Source organism: Primulina huaijiensis, chromosome 16, assembly GCF_012295235.1.
Source record: "Primulina huaijiensis isolate GDHJ02 chromosome 16, ASM1229523v2, whole genome shotgun sequence".
In the NCBI taxonomy this organism is placed as follows: Eukaryota; Viridiplantae; Streptophyta; class Magnoliopsida; order Lamiales; family Gesneriaceae; genus Primulina; species Primulina huaijiensis.
The window spans coordinates 1,343,658-1,358,109 of NC_133321.1; positions in this window are offsets into that span (position 1 = coordinate 1,343,658).

Consider the following 14,452-nt stretch of genomic DNA (forward strand, 5'->3'; position numbering starts at 1 on the left):
ATTATATATTTTTTGAGATGATATCAGTGAATGATGAATTATTTTTAATAATATTTAGTTGATTATTATTTACGTAATTCATTTATACTTTATATTTAAATGTTTTACTAAGAAATAATGTAAAAAAATAACATATTATATTTTACAATATATTTATCTTATTAATTTAAATAATTGTATCAAAACCGAACCGAACCGAACCAAAGAAAAATGGTTTGGATATCGGATTATATATTTGTAAAATCGAAAACCGAAACGAACCGAACGATGAACACCCCTACTAAAATGGCTTTTCTCTAATGGCGCAGGGTTTTAAGTTGCTTCCATAGTGACACATGTCGCCATTGATGTATGGTTTGTGTAAATTTTTTTATATTTATATTATAAATTTTTCATCCACAATAGGGCAACTTGGTATTCACTCCTCATCTCCATACTTAACATTCTCTTTACTTCTCATTCCCTCAAATCTTTGTTTTAACTCTCCAATTTTTCAAAATTTCTAAAAATATCCTTAATTCTCATAATTATGGTACGGGACATTGTTTTACCTATCAAGCTTGTTCTTAAAAGCATACAGCCTCAAGACATGCAGCTATGCAAGGTTTCCAGCCTATATACTATATTCCGATGATCGATATTTTTTTTTATTATAAGTGGCCCATCATGCTTCCGTATAATAAATTGAACAGTTTACTTCTTTGACCAGAGTGCCCTAGGATTATATCGAACAAGTTTTACAGACTGCTTCTCACAACCCAACGACACAATCGCAACTGATGGTTTCTGACGTAGATTCCTTCAACACACCTAGCACAACCTTAATTCATTTTCTACCTCAGGGTGTATAGTAAAGTTATTCAATTTAAAAATAATACATGAGAGGGGCAGAAGCCTTGGTCTTTTTACTCAAACCTAACAAATTATTATTACATAATAACCTTCTGTTGAGGAGAAGGAACTTGTTTAGCAACTTATAGTAGCCGAAATTAAAACACACATAAACTAGAAAGAGAAAATATTACAATATTTTGGAAGAAAAAGAAGAGATTGAATGATGTCTTCATCTTCCTTCTGCCTTGTTATGTATAAAAGACCTTTGCAGATTTGAATTCCGAACTTCAAAACTTGCTTTAGCTTTTCTTTAATGCCTTCCAGCTGTGATTGATATTATCTCTTGAGTGGGTTGAGTAGGTAGTTGAATGATCCCCCATCTTTTTTTTGTGTTGTCTTTTTCTAGATCATTAATCTAGAAACAACTTGTTCTTTCATCTTTATCTCATGGCATAACCAGTAGNTGAAAAGTGATTGGGGGGTCACTTGTCCATAATAAGGCAACTTGGTATTCACTCCTCATCTCCATACTTAACTTTCTCTTTACTCCTCATTCCCTCAAATCTTTGTTTTAACTCTCCAATTTTTCAAAATTTCCTAAAATATCCTTAATTCTCATAATTATGGTACGGGACATTGTTTTACCTATCGAGCCTATTCTTAAAAACATACAGCCTCAAGACATGCAGCTATGCAAGGTTTTCAGCCTATATACCATATTCCAATGATCGATTTTTTTTAATTATAAGTGGCCCATCATTCTTCCGTATAATAAATTGAACAGTTTACCTCTTTGATCAGAGTGCCCTCGGATTATATCCACCGAGTTTTACAGACTGCTTCTCACAGCCCAACGACACAATCGCAACCGATGGTTTCTGACGTAGATTCCTTCAACACACCTAGCACAACCCTATTTCATTTCCTACCTTAGGGTGTATAGTAAAGTTATTCAATTTGAAAATAATACATGAGAGGGGCAAAAGCCTTGGTCTTTTTATTCAAACCTAAGAAATTATTATTACATAGTAACCTCCTGTTGAGGAGAAGGAACTTGTTTACCTACTTATAGTAGCCGATATTAAAACACAGATAAACTAAAAAGAGAAAATATTACAATATTTTGAAAGAAGAGGAAGAGGTTGAATGATGCCTTCATCTTCCTTCTGTCTTGTTATTTATAGAAGACATTTGCGGATTTGAATTCCGAACTTCAAAACTTGCTTTAGCTTTTCTTTAATGCCTTCCAGCTGTGATTGATATTATCTTTTGAGTGGGTTGAGTGGGTGGTTGAATGATCCCCCATCTTTTCTTGTGTTGTCTTTTTCTAGATCATTAATATAGAAACAGTTTGTTCTTCCATCTTTATCTCTTGACATAACCAGTAGATATGTGTTTGTATCATATCAGCGGAGATCTCATTCCCTGCTTCTTTTAGCTGTTTGTAGAGATCTTTGAAAATCGCCAGCTGCTTTCTTATCACCTTAATCTGTCTTCTGGAAACCTTAAAATATGTTTTATACATTTTTACTTGGTTCCAAACTTCGTTTTCATTCTTATGTGGTTTTCTTGTTCCAATTTACTCTATATTTATAGGTGTATTTGCGTCCAAATCTTTTTGTTAGTCGGCAAATTACATGTCTACTTGCTTTTGTGGTGGAGTCTTTATCTTTTTTTTTCCCCAAGGAAAAGTGATTGGGGTCACTTGTCCATAAAAGGGCAACTTGGTATTCACTCCTCATCTCCATATCTAACTTTTTCTTTACTCCTCATTCCGTCAAATCTTTGTTTTAACTCTCCAATTTTTCAAAATTTCAAAAATATCCTTAATGCTTATAATTATGGTACGGGACATTGTTTTAGCTATCGAGCCTGTTCTTAAAAACATACAGCCTCAAGACATGCAGCTATGTAAGGTTTCCAGCCTATATACCATATTCCAATTATCGATTTTTTTTTATTATAAATGGCACATCATGCTTCCGTATAATAAATTGAACAGTTTACTTCTTTGACCAGAGTGCCCTAGGATTATATCGAACAAGTTTTACAGACTGCTTCTCAAAACCAACGACTCAATCGCAACTGATGGTTTCTGACGTAGATTCCATCAACACTCCTAGCACAACCCTATTTCTTTTTCTACCTCAGGGTGTATAGTAAAGTTATTCAATTTGAAAATAATAAATGAGGGACAAAAGCCTTGGTCTTTTTATTCAAACCTAACAAATTATTATTACATAATAACCTCCTGTTGAGGAGAAGGAAATTGTTTAGCTACTTATAGTAGCCGAAATTTAAACACACATAAACTAGAAAGAGAAAATATTACAATATTTTGGAAGAAAAAGAAGAGATTGAATGATGTCTTCATCTTCCTTCAGCCTTGTTATGTATAAAAGACCTTTGCGGATTTGAATTCCGAACTTCAAAACTCGCTTTAGCTTTTCTTTAAAAACTTCCAGCAGTGATTGATATTATCTCTTGAGTGGGTTGAGTCGGTGGTTGAATGATCCACCCATCTTTTCTTGAGTTGTCTTTTTCTAGATCATTAATCTAGAAACATCTTGTTCTTCCATCTTTATCTCCTAGCATAACTAGTAGATATGTGTTTGTATCATATCAGCTGAGATCTCATTCCCTGCTTCTTTTAGCTGTTTGTAGAGGTCTTTGAAAATCGCCAGCTGCTTTCTTATCACCTTAATCTGTCTTTTGGAAACCTTAAAATATGTAGAATACATTTTTATTTGGTTCCAAACTTCTTTTTAATTCTTATGTGGTTTTCTTGTTCCAATTTACTCTATATTTATAGGTGTATTTGGGTCCAAATCTTTTTGTTAGGAGGCAAATTACATGTCTACTTGCTTTTGTGGTGGAGTCTTTATCTTTTTTTTTCCCCAAGAAATGTGATTGGGGTCACTTGTCCATAATAGGGCAACTTGGTATTCACTCCTCATCTCCATATTTAACTTTTTCTTTACTCCTCATTCCGTCAAATCTTTGTTTTAACTCTCCAATTTTTCAAAATTTCAAAAATATCCTTAATGCTTATAATTATGGTACGGGACATTGTTTTAGCTATCGAGCCTGTTCTTAAAAACATACAGCCTCAAGACATGCAGCTATGTAAGGTTTCCAGCCTATAAACCATATTCCAATTATCGATTTTTTTTTATTATAAATGGCACATCATGCTTCCGTATAATAAATTGAACAGTTTACTTCTTTGACCAGAGTGCCCTAGGATTATATCGAACAAGTTTTACAGACTGCTTCTCACAACCCGACGACTCAATCGCAACCGATGGTTTCTGACGTAGATTCCATCAACACACCTAGCACAACCCTATTTCATTTTCTACCTCAGGGTGTATAGTAAAGTTATTCAATTTGAAAATAATAAATGAGGGACAAAAGCCTTGGTCTTTTTATTCAAACCTAACAAATTATTATTACATAGTAACCTCCTGTTGAGGAGAAGGAAATTGTTTAGCTACTTATAGTAACCGAAATTTAAACACACATAAACTCGATAGAGAAAATATTAAAATTTTTTGAAAGAAAAGGAAGAAGTTGAATTATGCCTTCATCTTCTTTCTGCCTTGTTATTTATAGAAGACCTTTGCAGATTTGAATTCCGAACTTCAAAACTCGCTTTAGCTTTTCTTTAAAAACTTCCAGCAGTGATTGATATTATCTCTTGAGTGGGTTGAGTCGGTGGTTGAATGATCCACCCATCTTTTCTTGAGTTGTCTTTTTCTAGATCATTAATCTAGAAACATCTTGTTCTTCCATCTTTATCTCCTAGCATAACTAGTAGATATGTGTTTGTATCATATCATTTGAGATCTCATTCCCTGCTTTTTTTAGCTGTTTGTAAAGATCTTCGAAAATCGCCAACTGCTTTCTTATCACCTTAATCTGTCTTTTGGAAATCTTAAAATATGTAGAATACATTTTTATTTGTGTCCAAACTTCGTTTTAATTCTTATGTGGTTTTCTTGTTCCAATTTACTCTATATTTATAGGTGTATTTGGGTCCAAATCTTTTTGTTAGTAGGCAAATTACTTGTCTACTTGCTTTTCTGGTAGAATCTTTATCTTTTTTATCCCCAAGGAAAAGTGATTGTGGTCATTTGTCCATAATAGGGCAACTTGGTATTCACTCCTCATCTCCATACTTAACTTTCTATTTACTCTTCATTTCCTCAAGTCTTTGTTTTAACTCTCCAATTTTTCAAAATTTTCAAAAATATCCTTAATGCTCATAATTATTGTACGGGAATTTGTTTTAGCTATCGAGCCTGTTGCTGACATGCAGCTATGCAAGGTTTCCAGCCTATATACCATATTCCAATGATCGATTTTTTTTTTATTATAAGTGGCCTATCATGCTTCCGTATAATAAATTGAACAGTTTATCTCTTTGGCCAGAGTGCCCTCGGATTATATCCACCGAGTTTTACAAACTGCTTCTGCCCAACGACACAATCGCAACCGATGGTTTCTGACGTAGATTCCTTCAACACGCCTAGCACAACCCTATTTCATTTCCAACCTTAGGGTGTATAGTAAAGTTATTCAATTTGAAAATAATACATGAGAGGGACAAAAGCCTTGGTCTTTTTATTCAAACCTAACAAATTATTATTACATAGTAACCTCCTGTTGAGGAGAAGGAAATTGTTTAGCTACTTATAGTAGCCGAAATTAAAACACACATAAACTAGAAAGTGAAAATATTACAATATTTTGAAAGAAAAGAAAGAGGTTGAATGATGCCTTCATCTTCCTTCTGCCTCGTTAATTATAGAAGACCTTTGCGGATTTGGATTCCGAATTTCAAAACTTGCTTTAGCTTTTCTTTAATGCCTTCCAGCTGTGATTGATATTATCTCTTGAGTGGGTTGAGTGGGTTGTTGAATGATCTCCCCATCTTTTCTTGAGTTGTCTTTTTCTAGATCATTAATCTAGAAACATCTTGTTCTTCCATCTTTATCTCCTGGCATAACCAGTAGATATGTGTTTGTATCATATCAGCCGAGATCTCATTCCCAGCTTCTTTAAGCTGTTTGTAGAGATCTTTGAAAATCGCCAGCTGCATTCTTATCACCTTAATCTGTCTTTTGGAAATCTTAAAATATGTAGAATACATTTTTATTTGGTTCCAAACTTCTTTTTAATTCTTATGTGGTTTTCTTTTTCGAATTTACTCTACATATAAAGGTGTATTTGGGTCAAAATCTTTTTGTTAGTGGGCAAATTAGATGTCTACTTGCTTTTGTGGTGGAGTCTTTATCTTTTTTTATCCCCAAGGAAAAGTGATTGGGGTCACTTGTCCATAATAAGGCAACTTGGTATTCACTCCTCATCTCCATACTTAACTTTCTCTTCCTCATTCCCTCAAATCTTTGTTTTAACTCTCCAATTTTTCAAAATTTTCAAAAATATCCTTAATTCTCATAATTATGGTACGGGACATTGTTTTAGCTATCGAGCCTGTTCTTAAAAACATACAGCCTCAAGACATGCAGCTATATAAGGTTTTCAGCCTATATACCATATTCCAATGATCGATTTTTTTTTTATTATAAGTGGCCCATCATGCTTCCGTATAATAAATTGAATAGTTTCCCTCTTTGATTAGAGTGCCCTTGGATTATATCCATCGAGTTTTACAGACTGCTTCTCACAGCCCAACGACACAATCGCAACCGATGGTTTCTCACGTAGATTCCTTCAACACACCTAGCACAACCCTATTTCATTTCCTACATCAGGGTATATAGTAAAGTTATTCAATTTGAAAATAATACTTGAGGGGCAAAAGCCTTGGTCTTTTTATTCAAACCTAACAAATTAATATTACATAGTAACCTCCTGTTGATGAGAAGGAAATTGTTTAGCTACTTATAGTAGCCGATATTAAAACACACATAAACTAGAAAGAAAATATTACAATTTTTTGAAAGAAAAGGAAGAGGTTGAATGATGCCTTCATCTTCTTTCTGCCTTGTTATTTATAGAAGACCTTTGCAGATTTGAATTCCGAACTTCAAAACTCGCTTTAGCTTTTCTTTAAAAACTTCCAGCAGTGATTGATATTATCTCTTGAGTGGATTGAGTCGGTGGTTGAATGATCCCCCCATCTTTTCTTGAGTAATCTTTTTCTAGATTATTAATCTAGAAACAGCTTGTTCTTCCATCTTTATCTCCTGGCATAACCAGTAGATATGTGTTTGTATCATATCAGCTGAGATCTCATTCCCTGCTTCTTTTAGCTGTTTGTAGAGATCTTTGAAAATCGCCAACTGCTTTCTTATCACCTTAATCTGTCTTTTGGAAACCTTAAAATATGTAGAATACATTTTTACTTGTTTCCAAACTTCGTTTTAATTCTTATGTGGTTTTCTTGTTCCAATTTACTCTATATTTATAGGTGTATTTGGGTCCAAATCTTTTTGTTAGTGGGCAAATTACTTGTCTACTTGCTTTTGTGGTGGACTCTTTATCTTTTTTTTTTTTTATCCCCAAGGAAGTGATTGGGGTCACTTGTCCATAATAGGGCAACTTGGTATTAACTCCTCATCTCCATACTTAACTTTCTATTTACTCTTCATTTCCTCAAGTCTTTGTTTTAACTCTCCAATTTTTCAAAATTTTCAAAAATATCCTTAATGCTCAGAATTATGGTACGGGAAATTGTTTTAGCTATCGAGCCTGTTGCTGACACGCAGCTATGCAAGGTTTCAAGCCTATATACCATATTCCAATGATCGATTTTTTTTATTATAAGTGGTCCATCATGCTTCCGTATAATAAATTGAACAGTTTACTCTTTGGCCAGAGTGCCCTCGGATTATATCCACAAAGTTTTACAAACTCCTTCTGCCCAACGACACAATCGCAACCGATGGTTTCTGACGTAGATTCCTTCAACACACCTAGCACAACCTTATTTCATTTCCTACCTTAGGTGTAAAGTAAAGTTATTCAATTTGAAAATAATACATGAGAGGGGCAAAAGCCTTGGTCTTTTTATTTAAATCTAACAAATTATTATTACATAGTAACCTCCTGTTGAGGAGAAGAAACTTGTTTAGCTACTTATAGTAGCCGAAATTAAAACATACATAAACTAGAAAGTGAAAATATTACAATATTTTGAAAGAAAAGAAAGAGGTTGATTGATGCCTTCATCTTCTTTCTGCCTTGTTAATTATAGAAGACCTTTGCGGATTTGAATTCCGAGCTTCAAAACATTCTTTAGCTTTTCTTTAATGCCTTCCAGCTGTGATTGATATTATCGCTTGAGTGGGTTGAGTGAGTGGTTGAATGATCCCCCCATCTTTTCTTGAGTTGTCTTTTTCTAGATCATTAATCTAGAAACAGCTTGTTCTTCCATCTTAATCTCTTGGCATAACCAGTAGATATGTGTTTGTATCATATCAGCTGAGATCTCATTCCCTGCTTCTTTTAGCTATTTGTAGAGATCTTTGAAAATCGCCAGGTGCTTTCTTATCACCTTAATCTGTCTTTTGGAAACCTTAAAATACGTAGAATACATTTTTATCTGGTTCCAAACTTCTTTTTAATTCTTATGTGGTTTTCTTGTTCCAATTTACTCTCTTTTTATAGGTGTATTTGGGTCCAAATCTTTTTGTTAGTGGGAAAATTACATGTCTACTTGCTTTTGTGGTGGAGTCTTTATATTTTTTTATCCCCAAGGAAAAGTGATTGGGGTCACTTGTCCATAATAGGGAACTTGGTATTCACTCCTCATCTCCATACTTAACTTTTTCTTTACTCCTCATTCCGTCAAATCTTTGTTTTAACTCTCCAATTTTTCAAAATTTCTAAAAATATCCTTAATTCTCATAATTATGGTACGGAACATTGTTTTACCTTTCGAGCCTGTTATTAAAAACATACAACCTCAAGACATGCAGCTATGCAAGGTTTTCAGCCTATATACCATATTCCAATGATCGATTTTTTTTATTATTATAAGTGGCCCATCATGCTTCCGTATAATAAATTGAACAGTTTATCTCTTTGACCAGAGTGCCCTCGGATTATATCCACCGAGTTTTACAGACTGCTTCTCACAGCACAACGACACAATCGCAACCGATGGTTTCTGACGTAGATTCCTTCAACACACCTAGCACAACCCTATTTCATTTCCTACCTTAGGGTGTATAGTAAAGTTATTCAATTTGAAAATAATACATGAGAGGGACAAAAGCCTTGGTCTTTTTATTCAAACCTAACAAATTATTATTACATAGTAACCTCATGTTGAGGAGAAGGAAATTGTTTAGCTACTTATAATAGCCGAAATTAAAACACATATAAACTAGAAAGAAAAAATATTACAATATTTTGAAAGAAAAGGAAGAGGTTGAATGATGACTTCATCTTCTTTCTGCCTTGTTATTTATAGAAGACCTTTGCGGATTTGAATTCCGAACTTCAAAACTTGCTGTAGCTTTTCTTTAATGCCTTCCAGCTGTGATTGATATTATCTCTGGAGTGGGTTGAGTGGGTGGTTGAATGATCCCCCCATCTTTTCTTGAGTTGTCTTTTTCTAGATCATTAATCTAGAAACAACTTGTTCTTTCATCTTTATCTCATGGCATAACCAGTAGATATGTGTTTGTATCATATCTGCTGAGATCTCATTCCCTGCTTCTTTTAGCTGTTTGTAGAGATCTTTGAAAATCGCCAGCTGCTTTCTTATCACCTTAATCTGTCTTTTGGAAACCTTAAAATATGTAGAATATATTTTTATTTGGTTCCAAACTTCGTTTTAATTCTTATGTGGTTTTCTTTTTCCAATTTACTCTATATTTATAGGTGTATTTGGGTCCAAATCTTTTTGTTAGGAGGCAAATTACATGTCTACTTGCTTTTGTGGTGGAGTCTTTATCTTTTTTTTATCCCCAAGAAATGTGATTGGGTCACTTGTCCATAATAGGGCAACTTGGTATTCACTCCTCATCTCCATACTTAACTTTTTCTTTACTCCTCATTCCCTCAAATCTTTGTTTTAACTCTCCAATTTTTCAAAATTTCCAAAAATATCCTTTATTCTCATAATTATGGTACGAGACATTGTTTTACCTTTCGAGCCTGTTCTTAAAAACATACAGCATCAAGACATGCAGCTATGCAAGGTTTCCAGCCTATATACCATATTCCAATGATCGATTTTTTTTTAATATTATAAGTGGCCTATCTTGCTTCCGTATAATAAATTGAACAGTTTACCTCTTTGACCAAAGTGCCCTCGGATTATATCCACCAAGTTTTACAGACTGCTTCTCACAGCCCATCGACACAATCGCAACAGATGGTTTCTGACGTAGATTCCTTCAACACACCTAGCACAACCCTATTTCATTTCCTACCTCAGGGTGTATAGTAAAGTTATTCAATTTGAAAATAATACATGAGATGGGCAAAAGCCTTGGTCTTTTTACTCAAACCTAACAAATTATTATTACATAGTAACCTCCTGTTGAGGAGAAAGAAATTATTTAGCTACTTATAGTAGCCGAAATTAAAACACATATAAACTAGAAAGAGAAAATATTACAATATTTTGAAAGAAAAGGAAGAGGTTGAATGATGCCTTCAGCTTCCTTCTGCCTTGTTATTTATAGAAGACCTTTGCGGATTTGAATTCCGAACTTCAAAACTTGCTTTAGCTTTTCTTTAATGCCTTCCAGCTGTGATTGATATTATCTGTTGAGTGGGTTGAGTGGGTGGTTGAATGATCCCTCCATCTTTTCTTGAGTTGTCTTTTTCTAGATCATTAATCTTGAAACTACTTGTTCTTCTATCTTTATCTCATGACATAACCACTAGAGGATCCTTGATGAATTTTTGAACATTAATATCTGGCCTCCTTAAATTGATGAAATGAAAGGCTTCGTGAGAGTCTTTCCCTGCTGGTTTTGGTGCTGCACTAAAGAATTATAGCTCCAAAAGGTATCCTCTGGACAAATAGTCATTATTTACCCATGTTTCATGAACCGCTTCCTGAATCCATTTAGGTAGTCCTGAAATTTCGGGGAAGCTGGGTGATGTAGTATAAACCGAGGCAAGACCCGGAATTCATACTAGACTTTTACTTCATTTGGATACGAAGTTGGTTTCATCCATATCTTAGGATATTTTCCTGAAACATCAATCCTGATTGTGGCGGGGTTAATGCCTACTCTTGTTTTTAATTTTTCCCAAATTTTTTGATAAACCAGAAATGGAGAAATTGTAGCTTCATTAGTATCAAACTTAGATTTTCCCTTGTCTGTATTGGGTCTAAGGTTGATACTTCCATCTTCGATTCTCGAGGTGAAGGGTTGACTTGAAGACTCGATATATGAATTTGGAGTTTCAATTTTTGTTTCAGCCGACTCATCTAAAGATGATCCCGACTTAACACTTGTGCTAGGGATATTTGAATCCCCTGCTCCAAGTATAGAGTTTTGTACTCGAAAACTCTCCATTTGAGAAAACAGTGGCTTCTCAATGCCTTGGAGGATATGCCTTTGTATTACAGACCATAGCTGAGTATAAGCCTATAAACATCTTGTGATTTGATCAGAGACAATTCTCTTATCGGCTTTTTGTAGCCTACCTGCAACTTCTTCATTTAGGGCAAGCTTGTTGAACTCGTTTTGAAGCATTTCAATGTGTTCCCTCAAATGCCTCTGCATTTTTATGATGACATCGATATCACCGTTGTTCATCTCTTGTTAAAAAATCTACGAGAATATTTTCATGAGATTTAATAATCACAATATCAAAAATATAATTTTGACATAACGCTTGCAATTTTAATAATCTGGCCTTCTCGGGTTTAGATTCTATTCTATTCCTCAAGAAAGCTTTTACCTGTGTGTAATCAACTTTTAAAGTAAATTTCTTTGCAAGTAAAAATAATGCCCATTTTTCAAAAGCCATTTTTACTGCATTAAATTTTTTCATTGATATGTCATCTTATGGCTTCTACATCTCAGAAAAGTTCACCGCAATATCTGCATGACTGTTCTTCTTCTGGTGTGAGCTTGGTTAAAACTGCCGCTCACCAATGATCACTGACATATGTATATAATACTATATCATCTTCATCCAGGAGAATAGACATTTTCGAAATATTTTTACAAATCTCCTTGAGTTGGCTATGTCCATGGGTGTGTTCTTCCGTCCATATAAATTTCGCATCTTTTTTCAGTAATGGACTGAATAATTTCCTGTGTTTTGCTAGGTTTTTAATAAATATCCCAGCAAAATTTAAAACTACTAGAAAAACTTTGAAGTTATTTCTTTTAGCTCTTTTGGAAAATTTTGCACATTTTCTACTATATGATACTGCAAAATTATTTCAGACTCATCGATTCTATTCCGAGGAATTCAATCTTTCTTGTGGCAAAGACTACTTTTTTTCAAGATAAAACCAGTCCTTCTTCCTTGCAAACTTTAGAGAAAATATTTAAATGCTTGATATGTTCCTCCATATTTTTAAACAGAATTAAAACATCGTCAATAAAGACAAACATAAATTTGAAATAATCTTTAAATAGAGTATTTATTTTCCTTTGAAATATCTGAGGTGAATTAGCCAGTTCCATTGGTAATACTTCCCAGATATAGTGTCTTTGTGGTGTGGAGAAAACTGCGAATTTCTTGCTTTCTTCCTGCATCCGAATCTGATAAAAACCAGACTTACAATCGAATTTAGAGAATATCTTTGCATTGTGTATGCAACCAATTAGATGTTCTCTACTAGGTATAAAATACCCATTAAACTCCAAAATCTTATTAAATTCTTGGTAATTAATAACTAGTCTGGGTTTGTTCCTTTTTATTTCACTATGATTTCTTACAAGAAATATTTGGCTACTGTATGAAGAAATTCCTGCTTTGATCAAACCAAGGTCTCCAGATGTTCCTTGATTATAATTTGTATATCTCTTTGATCAACTATGTTCATTGGGATAGGTTTGCATCGGACAAATTTAAACTCTTTACCTTCCTTAATTTTAAGGCAAACTTTGAGTTGATTTTTATCCAGTCATGCCAAGGGATCTTCATTGTAATTTTCTTTGATCCTTCTCTTGACCTCTTCTAACGATACCTTTGATTCAAACTCTACATCATTCTGTTGTAGAGATATCTTGAGGCATTCTATTTCTTCTGGTTGAAGCTTCTTATCTGCTCTTAATTGGAGCATTGTTTCTCCAAACCGTCTAGAATCCTTCATCTTTGGGTTCGGAAGTTTTCCTTCATCACCACGCTTGCTGCGAAACTGAATTGACAATTTTTTGTAAAATGCCTCTCTTAGTCTCTGGACTATAATTTTGTGATCACAAGGTGTTGTGAACATTAAGCGTCTAGCCTCATTTTCTTGCGTGTAGGACTTAAACATTTGTTGGAAATTATTTCCGAACAGAATGTCAGCTCCTGTGTCATTAAAATAAATCGGTGGTGTTTTTATTTTATACCGAGGTGTTTGCCCAGCACCTCCAATCATGATTTATGTCATTTTAATCCCTTTACATAAGATTAAAATCCTTTTAGAGAAATCTCTTCCAGCAATCTTAGGTAAATCTTCTTCCAAATTATTTGGAAAAACTCCTTTTTTTACTGTACAGATTCCAGTGCTTGAATCAATATAAACAGCAAAATATTCTATCTTATATTGTTCGTATAACATTCCTAACATTCCTACTGGAATGTATATCGAGAATGGGCTTGTAGTCATTGAATTTTCCACATTTTATCATCAGCCATAAAATCCATTCCATATTCTAGACGTTTCCAAGGTTTATGTTCTTCAAGAAACTCTAGCCTAAGAACCAATCGATTGGGTTATTTTCCTGGAATTCCTTTGATATGAACTTTCAATTCTCCAATGTTGATCTTTCCTTGGTAAGTTCCTACTATAAGTTGTTCTAAATAGTATATGATATTACAAGAAAATTGATTCTTTTGCTTCGTAATATCAAATACTATTTCTACTTCCCTCCAACCTTCTGGACATCTAAGTTTTCCTATTGTCGAAAATCTTTTTTGTGCCTGCTGGGTTTCTTGGACATAAATTTTTCCCCACCTGTAGTTCGTAATTCTATCTGCTTGGAAAGATAGTCTTCTTGATTTCAATTTAAGACTTTGATTTTTTGTAGAATCAGTTTGTCTTGTATTGGGATATCTGTTTTCTGTATTAATGGAAACTCAACTCTTTCTGGATAAATTGCCTGAGTCACTTTTCCAAATATCTCAGGTATTTCAACAAACTCATTTCTAATAAATAATTTTGAAAGATGTATATTAGATAGATAATATGAAATTTGATAGGTAATAGAATACAGTCTATTACCCTCTTTCATCAGTCTTTTTTCTTTAAGTTCTAATGCAACGTCAAAGCTTGGCTGAAATCTCGATCTGCTAGGTTGTAGGCAATTCTTGAATAAATTACTCCTACAATTTTTCCTGCACAAAGATTTCCTGAGATTGTTCTCAGTACTGAATATTGAAGGTTACCCATTCGTTTATCGCATATAGCGATATCAATATGTGAATCAATTCTTTCTTAAAGTAGCTTTTATCA